Source organism: Ahaetulla prasina, chromosome 8 (assembly GCF_028640845.1).
Source record: "Ahaetulla prasina isolate Xishuangbanna chromosome 8, ASM2864084v1, whole genome shotgun sequence".
In the NCBI taxonomy this organism is placed as follows: domain Eukaryota; kingdom Metazoa; phylum Chordata; class Lepidosauria; order Squamata; family Colubridae; genus Ahaetulla; species Ahaetulla prasina.
In genome coordinates, this window is record NC_080546.1 from 15,774,408 (window position 1) to 15,798,643 (window position 24,236).

General features: G+C 43.6%; 1 protein-coding gene across 6 annotated transcripts in view; it reads left to right on the top strand.

Annotated features, from left to right (window-relative positions):
• The window catches only part of ARHGAP24 (Rho GTPase activating protein 24), a 527,216-nt gene that overhangs the window by 310,477 nt on the left and 192,503 nt on the right, over positions 1-24,236 (top strand). Inside the window, exon 1 of one of the 6 annotated variants that reach the window (XM_058192084.1) lies at positions 20,664-21,119. The exons of the other annotated variants lie outside the window; for them this stretch is intronic. The gene's annotated coding sequence lies outside the window, so the exon portion shown is untranslated. Of the gene's footprint in view, positions 1-20,663; positions 21,120-24,236 lie in introns of those variants that run through there. 6 annotated transcript variants of the gene reach the window in all.

Sequence of the window (24,236 nt, forward strand, 5' to 3'; positions counted from 1 at the left end):
ATCTTGAGGAATGTTTCAAAAATCAAATTGAAAGCCCATCAATAAACCATGTACTACAAAATGTGTACATGCTATAAACAATGGTTCTATAGTCATCACCCTGTATGTTAGAGAATTTCTGTTGCTAAATGAGACATTTGTTAAGTGAATTTTGCCCCATTTATAACCTTATGAATCGCTGCAGTTAAGTAACTAACACAGTGATTAAGTTAATATGACTTCTTCCTTGACTTGCTTGTCAGAAGGTTACAAAAGGCGATCTCATGACCCAGGACACTGCAACCGTCATAAATAAGAGGCAGTTTCCAAGCATCCAAATTTTGATCATGTGACCATGGGGATGCTGCAATGGTCATAAGTGTGAAAAATGGTCATAAGTCATTTTTTTAGTGCTGTTGTAACTTTGGTCATGAAATGAACTGCTGTAAGTTGAGGACTATTTGTACTGGTCTAGTTGCATTACCTTTTATACCCATCACAATTACGTCACCAAAAATACCCATGAAAATACCACAAATGTACCTACCGTTCCTGTCCTATTGTTTTTTTCTTCTTCCTATATATATGCTTATACCCAGTGGTGAGATTCAGCCAGTTCGCACCACTTCGGGAGAACCGGTTGTTAACTTTTTGAGCAGCTTGGTGAACTGGTTGTTGGAAGAAATCATTAGGGCAGAGAACCCGTTGTTAAATTATTTGAATCCCACCACTGCTTATACCTCCTTATATTTACTCATATATGTATTTATATACTATATAATCTTTTTGTATGATACCTACATATATTGTTGTGACAAAATAAATAAATAAATAAAATAAATAAATGAAGAGTAATTAGCTGATCTGGTGAAGGAGTAACAATGTACGACCTTTTCTCAGAAGGATTCACATCTATTCCTTCCTGATTTTGTAAGGTTGGAGTGTGATAATTGTGTGTCTGCAAACCTTGTAAATCAGTTTGTCAGGTTACTGACACATATAAAAAAAATCCATATTGTTTCAAGTATGAAACTTGGAATCGCATATAGAGAGCAAAATCTGAAATCGGTTTTTGGGTACACAAAACTTCAGAACTAAATGCAAAGATATCTTGCAGAGCTTCAGTTTTAGGTTGCTCCCCACATGTACACATCAAATAAAGATACCATGTGGGAATGTGTGAGAAAATTCTTCGTGGAAAAAAAACCTAAAATGCATGCATTCCCATCACTTTTCTTGCTTGTGACACCAGTCTTTTCTTGCCTATTGATGTCAAGGGGGTGAGAATTCTTATGCTGTGAAGACTCCTGATTCAAGCAAAATGTTCCCCACTGCCCTAAAGCCAAATCTGTTCCAAATGTGGCTTTTACAGAGATCCTTGGTTTCAAATTCCTCTCCAAAAAAACATCAAAGATCATATATAAAAAGGCCTTCCCCTGTTCCCAGCAAAATCAGCCTGAGTCTGAGAAAATGAAGGCTAAAGCTAAGGCTGGATGGAAGGCACGATGATGATGGTATCCATTGAGTCATGTCCGGCTCTTGGCGATTTTATGGGCCAGGTGTCTCCACATCTTCCAATCTTCCACTACTTCTTTGAGTTTTTCTATGCTGTGGTTGGTGTCAGTTTTGATGGTGTCCAGCCATCTGTTTCTTTAACTCTTCCAAACATAATTGCTTTCTCCAATGAATTCCACCATAGGACATGACCAAAATAAGCGAGATGCAGTTTTGTGCGGGTTTTTTTCCTTCCAGTGACATGTCTGGTGTTATGCACTCCCATACTTGTTTGCTGGTCACTTTTGTTGTCCAAGAAATACACAGGAACCTCTCCAACACCACAGTTCAGACAAGTCCTTGAGTGGCTCAGACTGCTAAGACAGTCTGTTATTAACAGCAGCTGCTTGCAATTATTGCAGGTTCAAGTCCCACCAGGCCCAAGGTTGACTCAGCCTTCCATCCTTTATAAGGTAGGTAAAATGAGGACCCAGATTGTTGGGGGCAATAAGTTGACTATGTATATAATATACAAATGGATGAAGACTATTGCTTGATATAGTGTAAGCCGCCCTGAGTCTTCGGAGAAGGGCGGGATATAAGTGCAAAATAAAAAAAATTAAAAAATAAAATTAAAAAAAGGTCAATTCTCTTCCTGTCTTGCTTTTACAATTTATTTACAAATAAATAAATAAATACTGTCCCAGCTGTAAGAGAGTAATGCAGAATTGGACCCTTTAAATGAAAGCTCAGATCAGCAGCCTGATTTGGAAGCCTTTGTGTTTTCTTCGGTCATCTTTTGCAAATGTAAACCCTATTCCTCTTTTTAGACCAGCAAAAGAAAGTGGACGTAGATGTGGCAGGAAGAGACAGCCTTCATTGATGGGATTCCCAAAGCCAAACTTTGTAGGATTTTTCACTGACATTTACGAGTAATAATAAAGACAACCCATAACAAAACGTTGCAAGATGGAGTAACTTCAGTTCAGGATTCCGGCTGGTCAGCCATTTTTTGAAATACATATTCAATTCTATCCAGGGGGTGGGATTCAGAAATTTTAGCAACTGGTCCTCTGCCCGGTTGCTGGGTGGCTGTGACCATGGTGGGCATGGTCTACTCGGCCTCCTGCACCACGGAGGGGGGGGGGTGTTTTCACCCTTCCTAAACTCTGAAGGCTTTCCTTGAGCCTCTGGGAGGACGAAAACAGCCTCCCCCGGGCTCCGGAGGCCTTCCGGAGGCCAGAAATGTGCCCATTTTTGGACTTCCAATATTTCTGGTAGGCCCATTTTTCTCCCTCCCACAGCCTTCACACGAGCCCTGCGCTTACCTGGCATCCAAAATGGGCTGTGTGGAGACTCCTGGGAGGGGTGGGGTGGGTGGGGTCCGCTAGTCCTTGCACCTACCAGTTCAGCAAAGCAAATTAAAATTAACATCCGGTTCGCCCAAACCGGTCCAAACCGGCTGAATAATAATAATAATAATAATAATAATAATAATAATAATAATAATAATAATAATAATAATAATAATAATAATAATAATAATAATAATTATTATTATTATTATTATGTGTGTGTGTGTGTGTGTGTGTGTGTGTGTGTGTGTGTTATTATTAAATTTGTATAGCGCCCTTTTCCCGAAGGACTCAGGGCGGTTCACAGCCAGGTAAAATCGACAATAAATAAGTACAATACAATAAAAACAATGATAAAAAACTTATTAAATTTGGCCCATAATTAAAATAAAACCTTAAAACCCCAATTAAAATACAAATAATAAAACTAATTTTATGCCAGTCCAGCGCGGAAGAATAGATACGTCTTCAGCTCGCAGCGGAAGGTCCGGAGATCAGGGAGTTGATGAAGTCCTGGGGGAAGTTCGTTCCAGAGGGAAGGAGCCCCCACAGAGAAAGCCCTCCCCCTGGGGGCCGCCAGCCGACATTGCTTGGCAGACGGCACCCTGAGGAGACCCTCTCTGTGGGAGCGCACGGGTCAGTGGGAGGCAAATGGTGGCAGAAGGCAATCCCGTAAATACCCCGTTCCTAAGCCATGGAGCGCTTTAAAGGTGGTAACCAGCACCTTGAAGTGCACCCGGAAGACCACAGGCAGCCAGTGCAGCCTGCGCAGGATAGGTGTTATATCGGAGCCACGAGTGGCTCCCTCTATCACCCGCGCAGCCGCATTCTCGCCCCCAACAGTCAGCCACTGCTGCAGCTGGCTGTACTGGGATGCCGGCATCCACAGCCACTCAGTCTTGGAGGGGTTGAGCTTGAGCCTGTTTCTCCCCATCCAGACCCGCACGGCCTCCAGACACCGGGACAGCACTTCGACAGCTTCGTTGGGGTGGTCCGAGGTGGAAAAGTACAGCTGCGTATCGTCAGCGTACAGATGATAACTCACCCCAAAACCACTGATGACCTCACCCAGCGGCTTCATGTAGATGTTGAACAGGAGGGGCGAGAGAATCGACCCCTGCAGCACCCCACACATGAGGTGCCTCGCAGTCAATCTCTGCCCACCTGCCAACACCGTCTGCGTCCGGTCGGAGAGATAGGAGGAGAACCACCGTAAAACGGTGCCTCCCACTCCCAAACTCCCCAGCCGGCGCAGCAGGATACCATGGTCGATGGTATCAAAAGCCGCTGAGAGATCTAAAAGGACCAGGGCAGAGGAATAACCTCTGTCCCGAGCCCTCCAGAGGTCATCAACCAACGCGACCAAAGCTGTCTCTGTGCTATACCCAGGTCGAAAGCCAGACTGGAACGGGTCTAGATAGACTGTTTCATCCAGGTACTGGGGTAACTGACATGCCACCACACTCTCAACAACCTTTGCAACAAAGCGAAGGTTGGAGACAGGATGATAGTTTCCCAAAACAGCTGGGTCCAGGGAAGGCTTCTTGAGGAGGGGCCTCACCACTGCCTCTTTCAAGGTGGTAGGAAAGACACCCTCCATCAAAGAAGCATTAATAATCCCCTGGAGCCAGCCTCACGTAACCTCCTGTGTGGCCAGTACCAACCAGGAGGGACACGGGTCCAATAAACATGTGGTGGCATTCAGCCTTCCCAGTAACCTGTCCACATCCTCAGGAGCCACAGTAGCAAACTCAACCCAGATGTTCTCTACAAGATTTGTCTCCGCCATCTCGCCTGGATCTACCCAATTTTGGTCCAGTCCGTCCCGAAGCTGAGCGATTTTATCGTGCAGATACTTACTAAAAGCTTCGGCCCGCCCCTGTAACGGGTCATCCCGAACCTCCTGATGTAGGAGGGAATGGGTCACCCGGAACAAGGCGGCCGGGTGGTTATCTGCCGATGCAATAAGGGAGGTAACATAGGTACACTTAGCCTCCCTCAATGCCACTAGGTAGGTCTGAATAAATGACCTAACTAGTGTTCGGTCAGCTTCAGAATGGCTGGACCTCCAGACGCTCTCTAGGTGTCTTTTCCGGCGCTTCATCTCCCTCAGCTCCTCGGTGAACCAAGGAGCCGGGTGAGTTCTACGCCAGGTCAGAGGCCGCAAAGGCACGACCCAGTCCAAAGCTCCAGCCACAGCCCGTTCCCAGGCCATGACTAGCTCTTCGGCCGAACCATGGGCCAGATCCTCAGGGAATGGCCCAAGCTCTGTCAGGAACCTATCTGGGTCCATCAGGCGCCTGGGACGGAACCAACGCATTGGTTCTGTCTCCCTGCGGTGTTGGGTAGCGGTCCGAAAGTCCAGGCGAAGGAGGGAATGATCCGACCATGACAGAGGTTCAATAACTAATTCTCCTAGTTCCAGATCATTCAACTACTGTCCAGAGACAAAAATCAGGTCCAGTGTGCCTCCCCCAATGTGAGTTGGGCTGTTAACTAATTGGGTCAGGTCCATGGCTGTCATGGAAGCCATGAACTCCCGAGCTGTCGGCAATGTCACGCCGGTCGATGGCAAGTTGAAATCCCCCATGACAATAAGTCTAGGGATATCAACCACCATCCTGGCTAACACCTCTAATAGCTCGGGCAGGGCTGTTGTCATGCAGCAAGGAGCTAGGTATGTGATCAACAAGCTCACCTGCATCCTATGGCCCCACTTCACAAAGAGGGATTCACAACCGGCTATCTGAGGTACAGTGGTCTCCCTCGGCTTGAGACTCTCCTTAATAACAACTGCCACCCCCCCACCCCTACCTTGGGCCTTCGGCTGATGAAATGCATGGAAACCTGGCGGGCACATTTCTACAAGGGGAATACCCCCTTCTGTGCCCAGCCGGGTCTCCGAAATGCCCATAAGGTTCGCGGGGGCCCCCTGTATAAGATCATGAATCAGGGGGCTTTATTTACCATGGACCTTGCATTGCACAACATCAGCCGGAGGTCCAAGCTCTGAGGATTCCGGCCACTCGGGGAACAGGAAGAGTCAGAGGGGTCGGAGAGCGCTATTGCTTTCAAACAGCGAGCGCGCACCCCCTTAACATGATACGGCCCCCCGCTTCCGCCATATCTGCCCCTTCCACTTACCGTGCCGATAGAACAACCCTCGTAAACAGGAACGCGAACTTCCCCTAATTCATCCGAACCTTTAACTGGAGTATCGCTGCGAGCATCCGCAAGGACTGGCCCCTCCCCGATGGGTTTCCCCCAGCACCCGTCTTTACCCTCCCTCTCTTAAAAACCCCTTATTTAAAAACCCCCACAGGTTCTTCTTGGATGCATGCCACCTCTCTGGGTCCCAAGACCCATCACTGAGGTAGGCCCTCGATAACGTGGAGGGCCATTCCTGCGAGATGGAGGAATCCTGCAGGCCAAGAAGGTCAGACAGAGAGTTCCACCCCTTAAGCAATTCACTTGTCTCGGTCCTCCCTAATAGCTATTTTTACCCCTTGAGTTGATTTAGCATATCTGGAAGCCTATAAGGTGGCTTTGGGCCTTCCCCCATCTCTGGCTTTATTTTCTAAAAAATGTGTTTTATATATAAAAACTCTGCTGTTTTGTTGCCATTACAATGGTTCTCCAAACAGATAAAAACAAAGGAAACCTAACTGCACTTCACATTGTCGTCTAAGAGAATGATTCTACCATTAATACAAAGGACAAGGAACTTTCAAAAGTTCTTTTGTAACCAACACTTAATAAGAACAGGCCTCTGAAGGACGGATGCATTTTTCCTTAGAATTAGCAATAACAAACCTGGCTGGTTTTGAAAGGAGGAACTCGGCGATGTCAGAAAAGGGATAAAAGGACAACGTTTTTGTTTTTGTTTTAGAATGTCTTTTAAATGGTTTCCCATTAATAGCAAATGGAAATCTTCTCACACAGGGGCTGTACTGGCAGATGGTGTTACAAAATGAAACCAGGGCTTAGCTGTGGTCAGAATAAATGATGCAGCAAGAAATCATTGTGCTGTTCACGCTATATGCCTCTTGAGAGACCTGACAGCAAGACTTCAGTATATCTCTTGGGTATTTTTACGAGGCTATGAAGTATTCAGGATTTAAAGGCAAAATGATGATATGGAACGGTGGGAGGAGACCTACATCGCATCTCTCATAAGCTCTTTATGATGTTCCACCATTTCGGAGTCCCATGAAAATAGTTCAAAGAGAAACCAACAGTGAGTAGCTCACACAACACATTGCGAATCCAAAGCCGTCCTTTTTTAAGCCTAGGTTTAAGCCTAGGTTTCTTCTCGCTCCGGAACACAGGTTGGAGGCTTTACTATCAAACTGCTGTTATATTTGCAAAAAATCCACAAAAATTAAACACAGAAACAAACTTTCATAAACGCCTCCAGTCCAAAATTACGGTAGAGGATTCCTTGCTTTCAGCAAATGGGATTAATAAGTAATGACTTCCTACATAGCTTGGCTCCTCAGCACTGTCTGAGGTAAAAGTGGAAGCAACTGTTATTAAAAATAGTATTTCTTCTTTCCCTATATTGCCAGGAAAAAATGGACTTTTTTTAAAAAAATAAGAAACTGACTATCTCACATTTCAACAGTACTCACCATCTTGTTAGCAAACCTGTGTTCATTTCTTTTTTAAAAAATATAGCAGGTGCAATGAGTTGTCTTAGAAATAAAACAAAACTATTGCTATCCCTTACCTGATTATTCTATGGAAAAAATACCAAATATAAATGAATATTTTTGGGATTGGCTATGTGCCAATGAACAATAATGGCAATGAACAATGGCACGTGTCAAAAAGGAACCTTAGGGGTTTTTTAATTAAGGCTTTTAACGAATTTTTAAAGGGAGGGAGGGTTGAGGTGGGTCGTGGGGGAGACCCATTACAGGGGCCAGACCCTGCAAGGGCTCACGAGTTACAGGTAGGTTCGGAGGTAACACTGGGGGAGGAGGCTGGTACCCAAGGCCATGAGGGTTATTCAATCGGCACGGTTAGTGGGAGGGGCAGATATGGCAGAAGCGGGGGTCCGTATCTTGCTAGGGGAGTGTGCCCTCGCTGTTTAGAAGCGATTGCGCACTCCGGACCCTCTGTCTTCTCCCGTTCCCTGGGTGGCTGGAATCCTCGGGGCCTTGACCTTCGGCTGATGTTGTGCAATGCCAGGTCCGTGATCAATAAAACCCCCCTCATTTCATATCTTATTCAAGAGGGGGCGCGGACCTGATGGGCGTTACGGAGACCTGGTTGGGCACGGAAGGAGGTGTCCCCCTGGTAGAAATGTGCCCACCGGGTTTCTGAGCATTCCATCAGCCGAGGGTACAAGGTAGGGGTGGAGGGGTGGCGGTTATTATAAACGAGATTCTAAAGCCGAAGGAGGTCACTGTCCTGCAGATAGCTGGCTGTGAGTCTCTTCTTGTTCGGTGGGGCCAGGGGTTGCAGATGGGCTTGCTGATCACGTACCTGGCTCTCTGCCACGTGACAGCAGCCCTGCCTGAGCTGCTCGATGTGATTGCCGAGGTGGCGGTTGATTCCCCCAGGCTTATGGTCATGGGGGATTTCAATTTGCCGTCGGTGGGCGAGACATCGTTGACAGCCCGGGAGTTCATGGCTTCCATGACAGCCTTGGACCTGACCCAGTTAACGAATGGTCCCACTCACATTGGAGGAAACACGCTGGACTTGATTTTTGTCTCGGGACAGTGGCTGAATGATCTGGAATTGGGGGATTTGGTTATTACACCCCTGTCATGGTCAGATCATTCGCTCCTTCGTCTCGACTTTCGAACCGCAAACCCACACCGCAGGGAGACGGAACCAATGTGCTAGTTCCGTCCCAGGCACCTGATGGACCCGGAGAGGTTCCTGACGAAGCTTGGGTCGTTTCCTGAGGATCTGGCTCATGGCTCGACCGAAGAACTTGTCGCTGCCTGGGAAACGGCGGCGGTGGGGGCTTTGGATCGTGTCGTGCCTTTGCGGCCTCTGACCCGGCGCCGTTCTCGACCAGCTCCTTGGTTCTCTGAGGAGCTGAGAGAGATGAAGCGCCGGAAAAGATGCCTAGAGAGTAACTGGAGGGCCAGCCGTTCTGAATCTGACCGAACACTAGTACGGTCTTATGTTCAGGCCTACTTAGTGGCGATAGGGACGGCAAAGCGGGAATACTTTTCCCCCCTTATCGCATCGGCAGATAACCGCCCAGCTGCCTTGTTTAGGGTGACCCGCTCTCTGCTTTTCCAGGGAGCTCAGGAGGACCCCTTGCAAGGACGTGCTGAGGAGTTTGGAATGTATCTGCACGATAAAATCGCTCAGATCCGGGACGGGCTGGACGCTGATTGGGTGGATTTGGGTGGGACGGCGGAGGCAGCTCTTGAAAATATTATTTGGGGGGAATTCGATTCTGTGACTCCCGAGGACATGGACAGGATACTGAGAGGGCTGAATGCTACCACATGTTTATTGGACCCGTGTCCCTCCTGGTTGGTACTGGCCACACAGGAGGTTACACGAGGCTGGCTTCAGAGAATTGTTAACGCTTCTTTGAAGGAGGGTATCTTCCCCACAGCCTTGAAAGAGGCGGTGGTGAGACCCCTCCTCAAGAAGTCTTCCCTAAATCCAGCTATTTTATCGAACTACCGTCCGGTCTCTAACCTTCGTTTTGTGGCGAAGGTTGTTGAGAGTGTTGTGGCACATTAGCTCCCTCGATACCTGGATGAAACTGTTTATCTAGACCCGTGCCAGTCCGGCTTCCGACCTGGGTACAGCACAGAGACGGCTTTGGTCGCATTGGTTGATGATCTCTGGAGGGCCCGGGATAGGGGTTGTTCCTCTATCCTGGTCCTACTTGATCTGTCAGCGGCTTTTGATACCATCGACCATGGTATCTTGCTGCAGCGGTTGGGGAGCCTGGGAGTGGGTGGCACCGTTTTTCGGTGGTTCTCCTCTTATCTCTCCGACCACTTGCAGACAGTGTTGGCGGGGGGGCAGAGATCGACCACGAGGCACCTCACATGTGGGGTGCCGCAGGGGTCGGTTCTCTCACCCCTCCTGTTCAGCATCTATATGAAACCGTTGGGGGAGATCATCCGTGGTTTTGGTGTGAGTTGCCAGCTGTACGCTGATGACACTTAACTGTACATTTCCACCCCGGATCACCCCAACGAAGCTGTCGATGTGATGTCCCGGTGCCTTGAAGCCGTTCGGGTCTGGATGGGGACGAACAGACTTCGACTCAACGCATCCAAGACGGAGTGGCTGTGGATGCCGGCGTCCCGGTACAGTCAGCTAGTTCCGTCACTGATTGTGGGGGGCGAGTCACTGGCCCCCAGGGAGTTGGTTCGCAGCTTAGGCGTTCTCCTGGATGCACGGCTGTCGTTGGAAGAACACTTGACGGCCGTTGCCAGGGGAGCTTTTTATCAGGTTCGCCTGATCCGCCAACTGCGTCCCTTCCTGGACCGGGATTTGTTATGCACGGTCACTCATGCCCTCGTTACCTCCCGCCTGGATTACTGCAATGCTCTCTACATGGGGCTCCCCTTGAAGAGCACCGGGAGACTTCAACTGGTACAGAATGTGGCTGCACGGGGAATAGAGGGAGCATCTCGGAGCTTCCATATAACACCTCTCCTACGCAAGCTGCACTGGTTGCCAGTGGTCTTCCGCGTGCAATTCAAGGTGTTGGTGATCACCTTTAAAGTGCTCCATGGCATAGGACCAGGTTACTTACGGGACCGCCTACTGCCGCCAATAGCCTCCCATCGACCTGTGCGCTCCCACAGGGAGGGTCTCCTCGGGGTGCCGTCAGCTAAACAATGTCAGCTGGCAGCCCCCAGGGGAAGAGCCTTCTCTGTTGAGGCACCTACCCTATGGAACAAACTGCCTCTGGGGCTACGCCTTCTTCCCGACCTCCGGGCCTTTAAGCGCGAGCTCAAGACTTTTTTGTTTCAACGAGCAGGGTTGGCCTAAGAGTAATTTTTAATTGAGTGGTTTTATTTCTTGTTATTTTAATATTCGGCTTTATGGTTTCAGATTTTTAAATTTCAAATATTGTGTTTTAATTTTTGTATATGTCTTTTTAACTTGGCTGTAAACCACACTGAGTCTTCGGAGAAGGGCGGTATAGAAATGTAAATAATAAATAAATAAATAAATAAATAATGGATGGGCTTTATATACTGGGGAGAGAGGGAGAGGGAGGGGAGAGGGAGATGGGGATATAGATATAGATATATTGAGGGATGCAGTGACTCAGGGGCTAAGATGCTGACCTTGTCAATCGAAAGGTCTGCAGTTCAGCGGTTCGAATCCCTAGTGCTGCCGTGTAACGGGGTGAGCTCCCGTTACTTGTCCCAGCTTCTTCCAACCTAGCACTTCGAAAGCACGTAAAAAATGCAAGTAGAAAAATAGGGACCACCTTTGGTGGGAAGGTAACAGCGTTCTGTGGCCTTTGGCGTTTAGTCATGCTGGCCACATGACCACAGAGACGTCTTCGGACAGTGCTGGCTCTTCGGCTTTGAAACGGAGATGAGCACTGGCCCCTAGAGTCAGGAACGACTAGCACATATGTGCGAGGGGAACCTTTACCTTTACCTATAGATATATATATGTCTGTCTGTCTCTCTCTCTCTTTCTCTCTCTCTTGTTCTCTAGCTATCCAATCTGTCTGGTTCTAAAGTTCATTTTAAAAGGAATTAGCCAAGAATTGATTGTCCTTGGTAAATTAATAGCATGTTATAATATTTTGTACTTCAGAGTATTTACTAGAGTGTTGAGAGTACTTAAATACCAGATCACCTGAAATGGTGTTACCTTAAAAATGGGTTCAAGGAGGAATAGTCTCATATGTTTACTTTTATTTAACTTTATTAATAACTATATGAAGTACGTTCCAAATCTTAAATGAAGTAGATGGTAGATAGTAGTGTTTTGATTGTATCAAAATAATCTTAACTATTTGGGCTTTCATTAAAATAGATGTTACTGCACTTTTGGATGATCAGCCCAATGTCAAGGTTAAGGCTGGATGGAAAGGATGAATTTTGCATGTGTGCTTTTCCACCTCAGTTGCTAGTAGAATCTTCTCTTTTTTTTCTGTGTAAGATTAGATATTTAATAGACATTCGGATTGCCATCTTTAAGGATTTTCCTGAAAAAAATTGTCTTTGTCATATACATCTACATAGTCCATCTTCTGATTAATTCACAGATGTGTCCAAAATCTGGCTTCACCATGTTCTTAGAGCCAACTAACTCTCTGGTTACTTGTAGACATCAGTACAGTTTTGCAAATTGTTACAGGTTAAAAACCTGGTTTTTGTTTCAGAAGGTCTCACATAACCTCATTTGATTGTGCCTCACCCAAGGTCAAGACAAAGCCATAAAAATAATTTTGCCCTTATTGGTGGTTTCAAACAATGGTTGGGCTATCTTTATTTTTCAATTTGGTACAAGAAGAGGGGAATAAGATGGCTATGCTTCACCTCTCTTCTGAGGTTCCTGCCAGCAGTTTCAATAACTAGAAAAGACTTTTGTATGAACAAGCACAGCCATTTGAGCCGTTTCTTGCCATTGGAAATGCCAGATCAAGTCTGCAAAGCTTGTGACAAATTGTCTCACCTTTTCACCTCAAAAGAGAAAATCATATTGTCTTCATGGCATGAACATCTTTGTCAGGACAAATTGAAGCTACCTTGCACAGGCTTAGCAAAATGGTCGCTTCCCAACTCAGTTTCGCCTCAGCCATCAGTGGCTACTGCTATTATAATAGGCCGCTAGTTATATTTCATTGTAATTGTAAGACAAGCGTTCCCAATATATCACTTATCAGCGTTATTCTTGCATTCTATGCAAGACTTCTTCTTGCCTTCTTTTTCATTAAAAAATAGCAAACAGAGCTATTTTATAATCACCTCGAAGGAAAATATATATATATGAAAATGGGAAATTGGAATATCATAAAGTAAAGCACCAACCTCCCAAAAAAAAACATCTTTATTTCCAGAGTGTCTTTAAACCCTGAGTGGGACCTAAAAGCATTATTAGAAAATAAAAAGGACAGGTAGCTGCACTTCAGAGCTTTGACTGAGCTGTCACTGATGCCTAGAAAAAGGACTGAGTTAAACAGGGATAATAGAAAACCTGTCAGTTAGCCCTTCAAGGAAGGCAAGGTCAAGAAACAGGAGCTGGAGGGGTTTCAGGGATGCTTTTTATTGCTGTGGAGTAGAATAAAAGAATCTCAAAAGCCCATCAGTGTTCCTCTAGACTCTATCTTATCAAAGAATATCAAGGTGGGCTACTCTGGGGTGCTTTGTTATCACTCTTTCTGCTTTCTCAGGATTGAACTATTTTCCCCTCATCTCTTAATGGTTCATTTCTCTCTCCCCCACCTCCCACCCCTTCCTAAAGTCAGATCTACACTCTTTTTCGCCTTTAGGAAAGAGACCCAGAAAGAATAATTTTCTGGTAAATCACTGTTGTATTCTCTATAGTATTTTTCCTGTGAATGGAGAAGGGATTTCACTGGCCCAGCCTACTCAGATATGATTCAGTAAGTCTTCCTAAGGTTATCCCAGCTTTCTAAAGAGAAGGTTATCTAGCCTAGTATCTTAGCAAAGCAATACCAGCAAAGCCGATATTTTTTTATTTTTTTATTTGCATTTATATCCCGCCCTTCTCCAAAGACTCAGGGCGGCTTACACTATGTCAAGCAATAGTCTTCATCCATTTGTATATTATATACAAAGTCAACTTATTGCCCCCAACAATCTGGGTCCTCATTTTACCTACCTTATAAAGGATGGAAGGCTGAGTCAACCTGGGGCCTGGTGGGACTTGAACCTGAAGTAGTTGCAAGCAGCTACTGTTAATAACAGACTGTCTTAGCAGTCTGAGCCACACAGATATCCCTGAGATGCCCACGTGGGGAGACATAATAGCAAGGGATCCGTTGAGATGAGGGTGCTTACTTCAGTGTCAGCCCTTCGAAATTATAGTTTTGGATTTTATTTTAATTCAGGTTTTGCTTTCTATGCAGAACTCCTCATATAATTGATAATTGTATAATTCTTTAATGGCTACGTCAACTTCCTTTCTTTCTGCCCTGAAAGATCTCCGTGTTTATATATGTATCTTTTCCATTTTCTTGATGTATGAATTGCTTTCCTTAGGGCTTTTTCCCACCACCCAGATGTAGACTAAACCAAGAAAAAATTTAGTATGAAGATCCTCCTGTATGAGATAGCATATTGGGAAGCAAGGGATCTGCAGCATTTTCAGTCTTGGGCAAGTACTTTAGCATCTTCCCATGTGCTGTTCTAATCCCATGTCATATTCTCTGCATGGAGAACAGTTGAATCCCCAAGATCACAATGAGATGGACTCCCCCCACCTCCAATGTCAAATGATCAAGAGGACGCCCTCAAAATACATGGTGAAGAACATTCAAGACTAAAGACTCTAAACCAAGAGACAATGGAGTTAATAACTCAGACGACTTAAATTAGGATAATCTTAAAGCTAGAAGAGACGTTGGAGGTCTTCTAGTCCAATTTTTGTCCAGGATAGGAGTCATTCCATCCCAGACAAATGTATGCCCAATCTTTTCTTGAAAAACTTCAGCAATGAAGCAGCCACAGTTCTAGGAGGCAAGCTGTTCCAGTAATTAATTGTTCTCACTGACAGGAAATTTCCCTTAGTTCCAGATTGGATCTCCATTGATGAGCTTCCTCCCATTGCTTCTTGTCCTGCTCAAGTGCTTTGGAAAACAAATCAACTCCCTCTTCCTTGGGACGCTCAATGGGACAGCCCTTCAAGTATTGGAAGGAGTTATCATGTCTCCCCTAAGTCTTAATTAGTCTTAACATACCTAGTTCTTGTTGCCATTATGACTGGATTTCACAGGGGCCCCTTGGTGTTTCAACATCACTTCCAAATCTTTCCACAATTACTGCTAATGTTAAAGGTTCCATTTTTTGTTGCCATGCTATGGATTTTCTATAGGAATTTCAGTTGGAGAGAGTAGGCCTAAGATCATTGAACACAAGAGATCTGAGTCCAAGTTATAGGAATAATTGTAGAAATGCTTTAAATTAGTGTTGTGCAAATATGTGTGTGTGTGTGTGTGTGTGTGTGTGTGTGTGTGTTTTCGCAGGTTTTCATGGGTATAGGTATGTAGGTCTTGGCATATTTGGGTCTTTTCCCATGTAAGGTTGAGAGTATCTTGATGATGTTTTGATGAGGTCTCACTCATCATCTTCAGGCTGGTGCTTTCGGCTTCATAAGTGCGAGCAAAGCCACACACACACACACACACACACACACACACACACACACACACACACATATATATATGCCTGTTTCTTGTCCCAGCTTCTGCCAACCTAGCAGTTTTGAAAGCACGTAAAAATGCAAGTAGAAAAAATAGGGACCACCTTTGGTGGGAAGGTAACAGTGTTCCATGCGCCTTTGATGTTGAGTCTTGCTGGCCACATGACCACAGAGACGTCTTCGGACAGCGCTGGCTCTTCGTCTTTGAAACAGAGATGAGCACTGCCCCCTAGAGTCGGCAACAACTAGCACGTATGTGCGAGGGGAATCTTATAAATATATATATATTTTCTGAGGTTTTCACGGGTGTTTGTATGTAGGTCTTTGGTTCGGGTTTTCTCCCATGTAAAATTGGAAGTGTCTTGGCGACGTTTGGATGAAGTCTCATTCGTCATCTTCAGACTTACATACAAACACCCGCAAAAACCTCCGAATATATATATATATATATATATATATATATATATATATATATATATATATATATATATATATATATATATTACACTGTGATTTTTCAATTTCATGGAAGAACATTTTCTTTTAAAATTATTTTCCAGGAAAAAAAGAATATTAGTGAAATTATAGTGAGTAGAAGATAGGCCTTTTGTACTTACCGGCACTGACTATGTTATAGTCTTAAAGAGAATTTTCATTCAATGATGTATTGTTGGTATGTGTTAGAAGAAGAACTATTTATGTTGTATAAAGATTCTTCAAACTTATGCTGGAAATGTAACCAACAAGAAAGGACGTTCTATTGTACTTGGTGGATGTATAAACAAGGAAGAATTTTTTGGCTCAATTACATACAAAATAAATACAGAAGATTTTAAAGATTCATGTACAATTGAAACCAGATGCATTTTGGGGGGGGGGGTTGTGAGCAAACAGCTGGAAAACAAATAATGGAACTTTATGGCAACTGCAGAAAGAGTACTATATAGGGCTAGGGGGTTATTATAAGCCAGTTTGGTTTAGTGGTTAAGGCACCAGGCTAGAAAACAGGAGATTTTAAGTTCAAGTTCTACCTTAGCCATGAAAGCCAGCTGAGTAACTTTAGCCAATTCAGACCCTCTCAGACAAACCCACCTCATAGGGTTGTTGTTATGGAGAAAATAGGAAGAAGGTAATGTGTTGGATATGCTTGCTGCCTTATTTGTAAAAATAATAAAGGTGGGATATAAACAAACAAATAAATAAAAATAAATATAGGGAGTCCTCAAGTTACCACGGTAATAATCTGGCAATTATCATAAGTCTTGAAAGTTGTAAAGTTGATCCAGATCAGGTGTGAAATGCTCCCGGTTTGGACCGGATCGTGCGATCCAGTAGCAATGGGGGCGGGTAGTTCGGAGAACTGGTAGCAAATATCCCTCCCCCCCCACCGCCCACGCCTCGCTGTTCCTCTTCTCTGTCCCTGAAGCTCTCGGTGGTAATATAGCTGCAAATGGCCTTAAATGACTGCTGCAGTACTTCAAAGGGCCGCACTACAGCTGATCAGTGCTGTAGGTGGTTAGTAGACCGGTGCCTCCCGAAAAACGGCAATCGGTAGACCAGTGCCTCTATTTTTGAAGAAGGTAGACCGGTGCGCTCCCAAGTTTTGTATACTTTATTATTTTTATTGTTTATTATTATAGGCCATGCCCATCCAGTCACCTGACCACCAAGCCACGTCCACCAATTAAGCCACGCCCACAGAACTGGTAGGGAAAATTTTTAGACTTCACCCCTGATCCGGATCCATTTTTACAACTATTGTGTGGCAGCTGCTAAGCAAATGCTGCAGTTATAAAGCGAACACTGTGGTTGTTAAGTGGGCCTATTGTTCACTGTGGGCTGTGTTTTACTGGAAACCATAAACACTGGTTTTCATCAAAACCATCATAAATTGTGCTCACATGAACATAGGGTGCTGCAAACAGCTATAAATGCAGTCATGTGACCACAAGGGGATTATGTCAGAACTTCAAAATCAGGTTATAAGTCCATTTTGGAAGGGGGAGGGCTCATAACTTCAAAGGTTGGTAAGCAACCAGTCGTAAGTCAAGGATTACCTGTACTCACAAACATGGAAAGATTCAATTTTATCCATCATGGAGGAAGGGATGGTACTGATGATGGAACTTTGTTGAGATGGCTAAATTGACTGCTTTAATTAAAGACAATACTTTGTCTAAGCTTAATGATGATTGAAAAGCCTTTATTGGCCTTTAGTGGGAAAAAGAAAAAAGATCAAGTCATGATATGATTTTGATGATTAGAATAAAAATAATAGATAAGAGGAGAAGGAATATGACTGTAAATATCTCTTTGTTATTAGCCAACTCATTCCGCCAACATCCTGCAATTTTTCCAGCTTCCAATCCTGCCGTTCAATCCCAAGAGGAAACGTCAAGAGAAAATTCTTCCCTTGGGCCTTTTTCAGCCTGGAAAGTGTAAGCAGTCAGGGACACTTGAGAGTGATAAAAAGTTGCGTAAGAGAACACAAAAGCACAGTGATAAGACACACTTCTCTATTTCCAAGAGTAAGCTACAGGAGAAAATGTAAGCACAGAATTACTTTAAGGGCAAACTTGCCCATTTTGTAATTAGCCTCCTTTCCCTTCATTCTTGACCTTGGTGTCTACTAAATATTTGCAATTGCACACCAATCAATTCCTGTGGAATTTACAGTGTATAGATGTGAAATCCATACACATTCTTTTAGTGTCTTTAACAGTCAATCTGTGCACAAACTAGAATGGAATCTGGCTCCCAGTCATTGTAATTTGTTGGCTTTATGCTGCTAACAGGTGTTAAAGTTTTGAGACTCCACTGAGCATATGTAGCACCCCAAATATATATATATCCCAATAACCCTCCATCTGAAGTGCAAATGAGTAAGGAATTATGGAACAAATGCAGGCTTATTTTATGTGTGAATCTCTTCATTTTCCCCCCCAAATGATAAGCTGAGATGCTACTGGGCCATATGTCAGCCGATGGCACTTTCTATATTTTCAAGCATTTTTAGGTGTCCCACCTCTTTGGAAGAGTGCACACTTATCTAGAAAAAAGTTGAGGTTTTAAAAGACTAGGGACAACAGTGCAAGGTCTCTGGAGGTCTCTGAGAAAGGATTTTAAGTCTCAGCAGATAGAAATAAAGGACTAAACCATAAGCAGGGTTGGTCTTAGTCTCTCAATGGAAGACTGTTGTAGCCCACCAGTGGCCAGCTGAGCTGGCAGCAGAATCAGACAGTGAAGAGGTTGGGGAGGAACATGGGTCAGTCCTGAGGGCTGGAGAAAGCTCGGATGAAGGTCCTGTGTCAGAGGCAGAGAGGGAGCTAGATAGCAGAGAGGCAGAGGAACACCTGGAGCCTGTTCCCAGTGTGCACATGCTCAGAGCTGCCAGAAGACAAGAAAGCTAAGAAAGCAGGGTCGACTTGGGAGTAAAGTCACACCTTGGAGGTGATTGGCCCCTCCCATAGGAAACAAAAGAGGAACGAACGGGGAGGGGTTTTTTGCAGAAAACAATTCGTTCGGTTGGTCTGTTCAAGAGTGGAAAGATCTGTCCGTGACTCCCATAGACTCTGTGCCAAGTTTTGCCTTGCAGTGTTTGCAAATTATTGACATGGCAGCTTTCCAAGAAAGATAAGGTCTGTGTTGATAAATATTCCTCTGAAAAACTGTTTGTCAGGCTCTGCTGACTGTGAATGAAAGGAATTCACAGTCATGTAAATAAAAGGGATTTTACCGGGACCAGTTCCTGCTTCTGGCTTTTTAGGGAAGCCTAGATCAGAACAGAGACCTGTTAGTGGAAATATCCCAGAAGGCAATGCCAGCCACATCGGTAATGACATCAAAACCCCTAATCCCTAAGAGTTGAACTTGACTTCAGAACATCTTTATATCTCTCTAAAAAGTTTACTATGCCTTTCAGCGTATAGTCATGCTGGCCACATGACCACCAAAGTGTCTTCGGACAACACTGGCTCCCTTGGCTAAGAAACTGAGATGAGCACAGCCCCCTAAAGTCGAACACAACTGGACAGTGGAAACCTTCACTTTTACTAGTTTTTTTTGACAAAATCCTAAATTGTGCTCTCTCCTATTGATAGCTAGATCCTATGAGAATCAGCCGAAGGGTTGATCTTAGGCACCTATCTTAAAAAAGAACATATTTAATTCCATTCTAAAAATCTATTTTTAGTTTACAGTAAGCAGCTGAAAGAAGGCTAGTTTTGCATCAAAATAACAGAGGACGATTATTTAAACGTTCAATAAGTCCATGGGCAACAATATCAATACTTATTGACTATATTAATCGTAAAACACTTTTGCTTTGGTTTTTTTTAAAAAAAATAATTGAAAAAAACAGGATAAACTTGTATCAACAATAGTAAATATTATGCAATACTATGCCACTTATGCTGTTTTCTGGGCTATAGTCAACTTTTCACAATTTACATATTTCTTCCCCTCCTCCACTCTGCTTTTCTATAAATTGTACTCCCTGTCATACGATTCTAGCTCACCAGATTGTTTTCCCATGAAATGCTCACTGAAATTAATTGACCCCATATCCTCTAGCCAAATAAGAGAAATATGAGTATGTTTAGCACACAGCCTTTGTTGGTATCTGATTAAGACTTTCACGATTTCATTCCAGAAATTCCTTTCTACCACCATCAGCCATTACTTCTATCCTTTCTTACTTTAGTGTGTCCAGCGGTGCGTGCATCTATGTGTGTTTTAAAAACCCACCCCTTCCTTCTAACATGATGTTTGACCCGATCTTGCAAAAGGATCTTAAAGAAAAAAGTTTGGTTCTTTTTGCAGGATCAAAACATCAATCCAGTACAAGTGGAGGATTTTTAAAAAGATCTTTCCTTACATATTGGGAGTTTTAGAAATGGAAAGAATGGAAGATGGATGGATGGATGGATGGAAGGAAGGAAGGAAGGAAGGAAAAGAAAGGAAGGAAGGAAAAGAAAGAAAGAAAGAAAGAAAGAAAGAAAGAAAGAAAGAAAGAAAGAAAGAAAGATTGATTTCTGGATCTTTGGGGTTGAACCAGGGGTGAAATCCAGCAGGTTCTGGCAGGTTCTGGAGAACCAGTAGCGAAAATTTTGAGTAGTTCGGAAACCAGCAAATACAACTTCAGGCTGGTCCCAGAATTGGGAGGGAATGGTGGTTTTGCAATATCCTTCCCCTGGAGTGGGGTGGGAATGGAGATTTTACAGTATCCTTCCCCTGCCACGCCCATCAAGCCACGCCACGCCCACAGAACCGGTAGTAAAAAAAAATTGGATTTCACCACTGGGTTGAACTTTTCTAAGTCTTGAGAGCTGAAATTTTAATCCTTTCCCTTTACTTCTCCTTCTCTGGCTCACATCTAAACATCCACTGAGTCTGAAAATAAACCCTTGTAGTCAAAATATATATTTCTTCGTTTTGTTTATGGCTGGAGCTCAGCGAAGGCTGGCTTGAGAGTCTATGGCCCTCTCCCATTCTCCGATTCACTGCTCTTCTGACCTCCTGTTTTGTTTTGTTTTCCCCAAGCTGTGGATTTATATAACTTCGTGCCACTTCCCAAGGCAAAGCACTCCAAAGGATTTGTGTGCGCGCGCGTATGTATCTTTTTCCCGTTTCGATTCTGTTCACCTTGTGCCGTCCTTGTGTCCTTTTCCCTTCCTAACTTCAGCAGCTCTACTAGCCTCTCTGTGAACGTTTGTGAGTGTATCCCTGCAGCACCGGTGTTAAGAGCGAGAAAAGTTGTTGCCATTCCTGTGTGATGGAGTCATGGGAGAAATTGCAGCGAGCACACAGATAGTAAAAGGGGGCAAGCCACAAAGCTGGCTGGGCTGGGAAAACAGCCCGTAGGAGCCCGAGCTCTGGTTGGCAAAGCTGGAAGCTTCTACATCAGGAGCTGGATCTTCCCCTGGAGCACTTGTAGGAAGTAAGGTGAGAGTTCGGGCTTCCTTTGGATAAATTAAACTTGCTTGTTTCCAGCTGCAGGGAGCGAGCAGCGGGGAATCAGGCGAGAGCTCTACCCCGGCTTTTCTAATTTACATCTAATACATTCAGAATGCTGCCGGGATCTTAAGAAAATTTCTTGCACGAATCTTGGGAGCCTTACTCCTTCCTGATTGGGATCTGCTATTCAGGGTTTTGAAAGTTGCTAGGTAATGGATTTAGTTTGTTCTTTGTTTTTAAGTGACGTGACCTTTTAGTGAAACTGAATAATTCTTGTCTGAAAGTAACTTTTTTACTAATCTATGCGGCTGAAGCGCCCATCTTCTGATAATTTTACTTCAGTTATCGTTTTGGAGCTGTCTCATTTTTCACATCACACAATGATTGTGATCTTTGCTTTAAGCCAAGATCCAAACTTTGAAGAACAACAGGATTTCCTGCCTCTTCGTTCTAAACCAGTGGGTTTCTTCTATGATTCCTTGGAAATAAATTCGAGTCCCAATAAACACTCGAGTCCCAATAAATTCAAAGTAAATATAACATAAAAGGTTTAAATGGTATTCTGGTAATCGGAGTAACAATCTACATTGTGGTTGTAGCCCATGAGTCCTTGTAAAATCTGAGTCCTGTAAATGAAAGCTATACCCAAACAGACTTTTAACAACGAAATAAGAACCTATTGTTTAACATTGTGTGCCTTTGTAAATATATTCTTTAGTTTCACTAGCATGAAAACTCAGACACAGATGTTATTCATTGCAATAACGTTTCTGGAATAATTTATTCCCAGTATTCTTTTGGAATTGATAGTGCAATTTCCTAAATATCAGTACTGCAGATTTGTATATTTGTTCCTGGCAATGAGAATGGGCCTAGAGCTGTATACATGCATGCAGAACTCTTACTAAGAGAAAAATGGGGTTTTGTAAGTGGTATAAAATTCAAGACATTTGTGGTTTCGTAACTGTTTCAGTTTTGCTGGTGGTTTGGCTTCCCACATTCACTTTTAGAATTGTTTCTAATTTTTGTCATGATGTAAGTGAAGAACATTGAAACTATAAATTGGTAGAGCAGACAAACAGGTGCATAAACACCCAGGCATATAGAGGTGGGAGACATAGGAATATAATAGGAGGTGAAGGATATTGATCATATCCACATAGCCATTGTATCCTATATTTCTATATATTGTCCCGCACTCAGTCTGCTGATTTGTGGTTTTATTTTAAATTAGCAAGTTGTTTGCAAATAGATTGTTTGCTGGCTTTTGGTCACTATATTATATTGGATTGGACTGGCTTGGATTGGATTTGCAAGTATGATGGACATTGGACATTTGGAAAAACAGTATGCATTTGGGGGCTGATTTGTGATGTATAGAAAGTGTATATCCATGTTGTGCCTACTAACATGTTGCACTCGCTAGGTGAAGTCCTTAGACCTTTTATCACTAGATTGATTGGCAATTAATCAATTCTATGTGAAAATCTTGAGCACCGGGAAGAGCATCACTTAGGTTTGAGTTAAAATTATTTTAGCCCGTTAAATTAAATTAACAGTCCAGTTTTAATGGTTCAATTTTGCTCATTCAATAAGCTGGTAGGTTAATACAATGTTGTGAAAGATTGGCTGGAATGATTAGTATGAGGTAGACGGATTATAGATGGATGATAGATAGATAGATAGACAGACAGACAGACAGACAGACAGATAGATATGATGGATAGGTGATTGACTGGTTTTATAGGAACTGGGTGATCAAGTTGATTGATTTCAACCTTCAAAGGCTCCCTGCAAAAAGGAGGGGAAAGAGATTTCTAGACAGCTGGTTAATAATTCAATCTAATGTCATCTCACTCTGTCAATCCCTAAGGATATTTTTTTTAAATCTTACTGTGAGTTTTAAAAGAGAGACGGGACCGCCATCAATAGTTCTGGGTTTCTTAAAATTGGATGGCTTTCTACGCCTCCACTTTGAAACCTCTTTGCTAGTTCAAAGGGGTGAAATAGATTTCTATATATGCGCAGCTCATGTGTTGAAACCTCTTCTGGCTATTGGACATGACAGGTCAAGGCTTTGAGGTGAAGAGACATGCCTTGTCAAAACAAATTGTGTTACTAATTAAAACAATCACATGGTGTTAAGCTCTTTGCCAAAGTGAGCCAAAGCCACTTCATACAGATCACAAAAGCCCATTTCCAATTGTGCTACAGAGCTAGGCAAAAGTATTTTGGAGTATTCAGATCAATATTCAAGGACAGGTCTCCTCTTCGGCACTGATAGTAACGTCATGGGCACAGACATCAACCATCTTGAAACCTCAACGAACTTCTGTTCTCTTTTGAAATAATGTTTTCTTCAAACTAAATGAGAAGGGGCAAGAAACCAGGAGCAAGATAAGGTCAATGGACTTCAAGGGAGGCTGGACTTAGATCTTTTTTGGAGACGTAAAGACTGCAGACTGATGATGCATTTGACCCCGCCTTTGGGCTCATTTTAGTCATCTCCTACAAATTAACAGATTAACAGAGTTAGAAGGGACCTTGTAGGTCATTTAGTCCAACCCACTGCCCAAGCAGGAAACCCTACACCATTTCTGACAAATGGCAGTCCAATCTCTTCTTGAAAGCCTCCTGTGATGAAGCTTCCACAACTTCCGAAGGTAACTTCTGTTCCATTGGTTGATCGTTCTCATTGTCAGAAAATTTCTCCTTAGTTTATTTCTCCTTATAAGAATGTGTTTGAAGTTCTGAGACGTTGATCCACCGAATAGAAGTTATAGAAATGGCTGGTGGTGTTTGGGATGCCTGTTACCAAGGGTTGCTGGAAAGGAAAGTGGGGACAGGACAAAATTCTTAGCACTTGGGATTTGGGCAGCAGCTTCAGATAGTACAAAGATAGGTAGGTAGGTAAAATTCAGCACTATGACTCTTTGATTCCCTGATTTTAGATGATTCAAACCCTGCCATTATCCAACCTTAAAATGTGTATCTGGAAAATCAACAAAAATATGAAGTTCTTAAAATTGCAACCTTGGTCTTTTGGTACAAAAGGATGCCATGGCCCATTGAAAAGGTGAACAAATCCCTCTCCATATAGCAAGA